Source organism: Triticum urartu, chromosome 3 (assembly GCF_003073215.2).
Source record: "Triticum urartu cultivar G1812 chromosome 3, Tu2.1, whole genome shotgun sequence".
NCBI lineage: Eukaryota > Viridiplantae > Streptophyta > Magnoliopsida > Poales > Poaceae > Triticum > Triticum urartu.
Genome location: NC_053024.1, coordinates 372,060,907 through 372,068,657, shown reverse-complemented (window position 1 = coordinate 372,068,657; position 7,751 = coordinate 372,060,907).

Here is a 7,751-nt window from a genome sequence, read left to right as displayed (position 1 = left end):
GCTCACCATCGCTTCCTCATAGTTCGCAAGTTCGTCATGGTCTAGTAACATGACTTCCAGAACAGGATTACCATACCACTCTGGTGCGGATTTCACTCTGGTTTACCTACGAGATTCGGTAGTAACTTGATCTGAAGTTTCATGATCATCATCATTAGCTTCCTCACTAATTGGTGTAGGTGTCACAGAAACTGGTACTACTTTCCAATAAGGGAGGAGGTACAGTTACCTCATCAAGTTCTACTTTCCTCCCACTCACTTCTTTCGAGAGAAACTCCTTCTCTAGAAAAACTCCGAATTTAGCAACAAAAGTCTTGCCTTCGGATTTGTGATAGAAGGTGTACCCAACAGTCTCCTTTGGGTATCCTATGAAGACATATTTCTCCGATTTGGGTTTGAGCTTATTAGGATGAAACTTTTTCATATAAGTATCACAACCCCAAACTTTAAGAAACGACAACTTTGGTTTCTTGCCAAACCACAGTTCATAAGGCGTCGTCTCAACGGATTTTGATGGTGCCCTATTTAACGTGAATGCAGCTGTCTCTAATGCATAACCCCAAAACGATAGTGGTAGATCGGTAAGAAACATCATAGATCGCACCATATCTAATAAAGTACGGTTATGACGTTCGGAAACACCATTACATTGTGGTGTTCCAGGTGGCGTGAGTAGTGAAACTATTTCACATTGTTTTTAATTGAAGTCCAAACTCGTAACTCAAATACTCTTCTCTACGATCAGATCGTAGAAACTTTATTTTCTTGTTACGATGATTTTTCACTTCACGCTGAAATTCTTTGAACTTTTCAAATGTTTCAGACTTATGTTTCATCAAGTAGATATACTCATATCTGCTCAAATCATTTGTGAAGATCAGAAAATAATGATATCTGTCGCGAGCCTCAATATTCATCGGACCACATACATCAGTATGTATGATTTCCAACAAATCTGTTGCTCGCTCCATTGTTCCGAAGAACGGAGTCTTAGTCATCTTGCCCATGAGGCATGGTTCGCAAGCATCAACTGATTCATAATCAAGTGATTCCAAAAGCCCATCAGCATGGAGTTTCTTCATGCGCTTTACACCAATATGACCTAAACGGCAGTGCCACAAATAAGTTGCACTATCATTATTAACTTTGCATCTTTTGGTTTCAATATTATGATTATGTGTATCACTACGATCGAGATCCAAGGAACTATTTTCATTGGGTGTGTAACCATATAAGGTTTTATTCATGTAAACAGAACAAAAATTTATTCTCTTACTTAAATGAATAACCGTATTACAATAAACATGATCAAATCATATTCATGCTTAACGCAAACACCAAATAACACTTATTTAGGTTCAACACTAATCCTGAAATTATAGGGAGTGTGCGATGATGATCATATCAATCTTGGAACCACTTCCAACACACATCGTCACTTCACCCTTAACTAGTCTCTGTTTATTCTGCAACTCCCGTTTCGAGTTACTAATCTTAGCAACTGAACTAGTATCAAATACTGAGGGGTTGCTATAAACACTAGTAAAGTACACATCAATAAGATGTATATCAAATATACTTATGTTCACTTTTCCATCCTTCTTATCCGCCAATCACTTGGGGTAGTTCCGCTTCTAGTGACCAGTCCCTTTGCAGTAGAAGCACTTAGTCTCAGGCTTAGGATCAGACTTAGGCTTCTTCACTTGAGCAGCAATTTGCTTGTCGTTCTTCTTGAAGTTCCCCTTCTTCCCTTTGCCCTTTTCTTGAAACTAGTGGTCTTGTCAACCATCAACACTTGATGTTTTTCTTGATTTCTACCTTCGTTGATTTTAGCATCACGAAGAGCTTGGGAGTTGTTTCCGTTATCCCTTGCATATTATAGTTCATCACGAAGTTCTACTAACTTGGTGATGGTGACTAGAGAATTCTGTCAATCACTATCTTATCTGGAAGATTAACTCCCACTTGATTCAAGCGATTGTAGTACCCAGACAATCTGAGTACATGCTCACTAGTTGAGCGATTCTCCTCCATCTTTTAGCTATAGAACTTGTTGGAGACTTCATATCTCTCAACTCGGGTATTTGCTTGAAATATTAACTTCAACTCCTGGAACATCTCATATGGTCCATGACATTCAAAACGTCTTTGAAGTCCCGATTCTAAGCCATTAAGCATGGTGCACTAAACTATCAAGTAGTCATCATATTGAGCTAGCCAAACGTTCATAACGTCTGCATCTGCTCCTGTAATAGGTTTGTCACCTAGCGGTGCATCAAGGACATAATTTTTCTGTGCAGCAATGAGGATAAACCTCAGATTATGGATCCAATCCGCATCATTTCTACTAACATCTTTCAACACAATTTTCTCTAGGAACATATCAAAATAAACACAGGGAAGCAACAACGCGAGCTATTGATCTACAACATAATTTGCAAAATACTACCAGGACTAAGTTCATGATAAATTTAAGTTCAATTAATCATATTACTTAAGAACTCCCACTTAGATAGACATCCCTCTAATCTTCTAAGTGATTACGTGATCCATATCAACTAAACCATAACCGATCATCACGTGAGATGGAGTAGTTTTCAATGGTGAACATCACTATGTTGATCATATCTACTATATGATTCACGCTCGACCTTTCGGTCTCCACGTTCTGAGGCCATATCTGCATATGCTAGGCTCGTCAAGTTTAACCTGAGTATTCTGCGTGTGCAAAACTGGCTTGCACCCATTGTAGATGGACGTAGAGCTTATCACACCCGATCATCACGTGGTGTCTGGGCACGACGAACTTTGGCAACGGTGCATACTCAGGGAGAACACTTCTTGATAATTCAGTGAGAGATCATCTTATAATGCTACCGTCAATCAAAGCAAGATAAGATGCATAAAAGGATAAACATCTCATGCAATCAATATAAGTGATATGATATGGCCATCATCATCTTGTGCTTGTGATCTCCATCTCCGAAGCACCGTTATGATCACCATCGTCACCGGCGCGACACCTTGATCTCCATCGTAGCATCGTTGTCGTCTCGCCAATCTTATGCTTCCACGACTATCACTACCGTTTAGTAATAAAGTAAAGCATTACATCGCGATTGAATTGCATACAATAAAGCGACAACCATATGGTTCCTACCAGTTGCCGATAACTCGGTTACAAAACATGATCATCTCATACAATAAAATTCAGCATCATGTCTTGACCATATCATATCACAACATGCCCTGCAAAAACAAGTTAGACGTCCTCTACTTTGTTGTTGTAAGTTTTACGTGGCTGCTACGGGCTTAAGTAAGAACCAATCTCACCTACGCATCAAAACCACAACGATAGTTTGTCAAATAGACTCCGTTTTAACCTTCGCAAGGACCGGGCGTAGCCACACTCGGTTCAGCTAAAGTTGGAGAGACAGTCGCCCGCAAGCCACCTGTGTGCAAAGCACGTCGGGGGAACCGGTCTCGCGTAAGCGTACGCGTAATGTTGGTCCGGGTCGTCTCGTCCAACAATACCGCCGAACCAAAGTATGACATGCTGGTAGGCAGTATGACTTATATCGCCCACAACTCACTTGTGTTCTACTCGTGCATATAACATCAACATAAATAACCTAGGCTCTGATACCACTGTTGGGTTTCGTAGTAATTTCAAAAAAATTCCTACGCACACGCAAGATCATGTGATGCATAGCAACGAGGGGGGAGAGTGTTGTCTACGTACCCATGCAGACCGACTGCGGAAGCATTGATGCAACGTAGAGGAAGTAGTCGTACGTCTTCACGATCCAACCGATCAAGCACCGAAACTACGGCACCTCCGAGTTCGAGCACACGTTCAGCTCGATGACGATCCCCGGACTCCGATCCAGCAAAGTATCGGGGAAGAGTTCCGTCAGCACGACGGCGTGGTGACGATCTTGATGTTCTACAGCAGCAGGGCTTCGCCTAAACTCCGCTACAGTATTATTGAGGATTATGGTGGCTGGGGGCACCGCACACGGCTAAGGAATAGATCACGTGGATCAACTTGTTAGTTCTAGGGTGCCTCTACCTCAGTATATAAAGGACCAAAGGGGGAGGCTGGCCGGCCACAAGGTGTTGGGGAACGGTGCAGAAAACAAAATTTTTCCTACTCGTTTCACCAAGATCCATCTAGGAGTTCATCTAGCAACGAGTCATCGGATGCATCTACATACCTTTGTAGATCGCGTGCGGAAGCGTTCAAAGAACGGTGATGATGTAGTCGAACACGACGTGATCCAAATCACCGATGACCAAGCGTCGAACGGACGGCACCTCCGCGTTCAACACACGTACGGGACGGGAGACGTCTCCTCCTTCTTGATCCAGCAAGGGGGAAGGAGAGGTTGATGAAGATCCAGCAGCACGACGGCGTGGTGGTGGATGCAGGGCGTCACAGTAGCAGGGCTTCGCCTATACTACGAGAGAGAGACGTAACGGGGAGAGAGGGAGGCGCCAGGGGCTGGTGTATGAAGTCCCTCCTCTCCCCCACTATATATAGGGGTGCTAGGGGGGGCGGCCGGCCCTAGGAGATGGAATCTCCTAGGGGGGGCGGCGGCCAAGGGTGGGGGGCTTGCCCCCCAAGCAAGGGGGCGCCCCCTTTAGGGTTTCCCCTCAACCCTAGCCGCATGGGCCCTAGGGGAGTGGCGCCCCAGCCCACTTTGGGCTGGTCCCTCTACTTCAGCCCATGGGGCCCCCGGGATAGGTGGCCCCACCCGGTGGACCCCCGGACCTTCCGATGGTCCCGGTACAATACCGGTGACCCCGAAACTTGTCCCGATGGCCGAAACAGCACTTCCTATATATAATTCTTTACCTCCGGACCATTCCGGAAACTCCTCGTGACGTCCGGGATCTCATCCGGGACTCCGAACAACATTCGGTTACCTGCATACAATCTTCACAACCCTAGCGTCACCGAACCTTAAGTGTGTAGACCCTACGGGTTCGGGAGACATGCAGACATGACCGAGACGATCTCCGGTCAATAACCAACAGCGGGATCTGGATACCCATGTTGGCTCCCACATGTCCACGATGATCTCATCGGATGAACCACGATGTCGAGGATTCAATCAACCCGTATACAATTCCCTTTGTCTCGGTATGTTACTTGCCCGAGATTCGATCGTCGGTATCCCAATACCTCGTTCAATCTCGTTACCGGCAAGTCACTTTACTCGTACCGTAATGCATGATCCCGTGACCAGACACTTGGTCACTTTGAGCTCATCATGATGATGCATTACCGAGTGGGCCCAGTGATACCTCTCCGTCATACGGAGTGACAAATCCCAGTCTTGATCCGTGTCAACCCAACAGACACTTTCGGAGATACCCGTAGTCTACCTTTATAGTCACCCAGTTACGTTGTGACGTTTGGTATACCCAAAGCACTCCTACGGTATCCGGGAGTTACACGATCTCATGGTCTAAGGAAAAGATACTTGACATTGGAAAAACTCTAGCAAACGAACTATACGATCTCATGCTATGTTTAGGATTGGGTCTTGTCCATCACATCATTCTCCTAATGATGTGATCTCGTTATCAATGACATCCAATGTCCATAGTCAGGAAACCATGACTATCTGTTGATCAACGAGCTAGTCAACTAGAGGCTTACTAGGGACATGTTGGTGTCTGTTATTCACACATGTATTACGATTTCCGGATAACACATTATAGCATGAATAAAAGACAATTATCATGAACAAGGAAATATAATAATAATGCTTTATTATTGCCTCTAGGGCATATTTCCAACAGTCTCCCACTTGCACTAGAGTCAATAATCTAGTTACATTGTGATGAATCGAACACCCATGGAATTCTGGTGTTGATCATGTTTTGCTCTAGGGAGAGGTTTAGTCAACGGATCTGCTACATTCAGGTCCGTATGTACTTTACAAATATCTATGTCTCCATTTTGAACATTTTCACGAATGGAGTTGAAGCGACGCTTGATGTGCCTTGTCTTCTTGTGAAACCTGGGCTCCTTGGCAAGCGCAATAGCTCCAGTGTTGTCACAAAAGAGTTTGATTGGCCCCGACGCATTGGGTATGACTCCTAGGTCGGTGATGAACTCCTTCACCCATATTGCTTCATGTGCTGCCTCCGAGGCTGCCATGTACTCCGCTTCACATGTAGATCCCGCCACGACGCTTTGCTTGCAACTGCACCAGCTTACTGCCCCACCATTCAAAATATACACATATCCGGTTTGTGACTTAGAGTCATCCAGATCTGTGTCGAAGCTAGCGTCGACGTAACCCTTTACGACGAGCTCTTCGTCACCTCCATAAACGAGAAACATTTCCTTAGTCCTTTTCAGGTACTTCAGGATATTCTTGACCGCTGTCCAGTGTTCCTTGCCGGGATTACTTTGGTACCTTCCTACCAAACTTACGGCAAGGTTTACATCAGGTCTGGTACACAGCATGGCATACATAATAGAACCTATGGCTGATGCATAGGGGATGACGCTCATCTCTTCTATATCTTCTGCCGTGGTCGGACATTGAGCTGAGCTCAATTTCATACCTTGTAACACAGGCGAGAACCCCTTCTTAGATTGATCCATATTGAACTTCTTCAATATCTTATCAAGGTATGTGCTTTGTGAAAGACCTATGAGGCGTCTTGATCTATCTCTATAGATCTTGATGCCTAATATATAAGCAGCTTCACCAAGGTCCTTCATTGAAAAACTCTTATTCAAGTAGGCCTTGATGCTGTCCAAGAGTTCTATATCATTTCCCATCAAAAGTATGTCATCTACATATAATATGAGAAATGCTACAGAGCTCCCACTCACTTTCTTGTAAACGCAGGCTTCTCCATAAGTCTGCGTAAACCCAAACGCTTTGATCATCTCATCAAAGCGAATGTTCCAACTCCGAGATGCTTGCACCAGCCCATAAATCGAGCATTGGAGCTTGCACACCTTGTCAGCATTCTTAGGATCGACAAAACCTTCCGGCTGCATCATATACAATTCTTCCTTAAGGAAACCATTAAGGAATGCCGTTTTGACGTCCATTTGCCATATCTCATAATCGTAGAATGCGGCAATTGCTAACATGATTCGGACGGACTTCAGCTTCGCTACCGGTGAGAAAGTCTCATCGTAGTCAACCCCTTGAACTTGTCGATAACCCTTAGCGACAAGCCGAGCTTTATAGATGGTCACATTACCATCTGCGTCTGTCTTCTTCTTAAAGATCCATTTATTTTCTATGGCTCGCCGTTCAACGGGCAAGTCAGTCAAAGTCCATACTTCGTTTTCATACATGGATCCTATCTCGGATTTCATGGCTTCTAGCCATTTGTCGGAATCCGGGCCCGCCATCGCTTCTTCATAGTTCGAAGGTTCACCGTTGTCTAACAACATGATTTCCAAGATAGGGTTGCCGTACCACTCTGGTGCGGAACGTGTCCTTGTGGACCTTCGAATTTCAGTAGGATCTTGATCAGAAGCATCTCGATCATTATCATTAACTTCCTCTCTAGTCGGCGCAGGCACCTCAGGAACATTTTCTTGAGTTGCGCCATTTTCCGGTTCAAGAGGTAATAATTCATCAAGCTCTACTTTCCTCCCACTTACTTCTTTCGAGAGAATCTCTTTCTCTAGAAAGGACCCATTCTTGGCAACAAAGATCTTGCCTTCGGATCTGAGGTAGAAGGTGTACCCAATAGTTTCTTTTGGG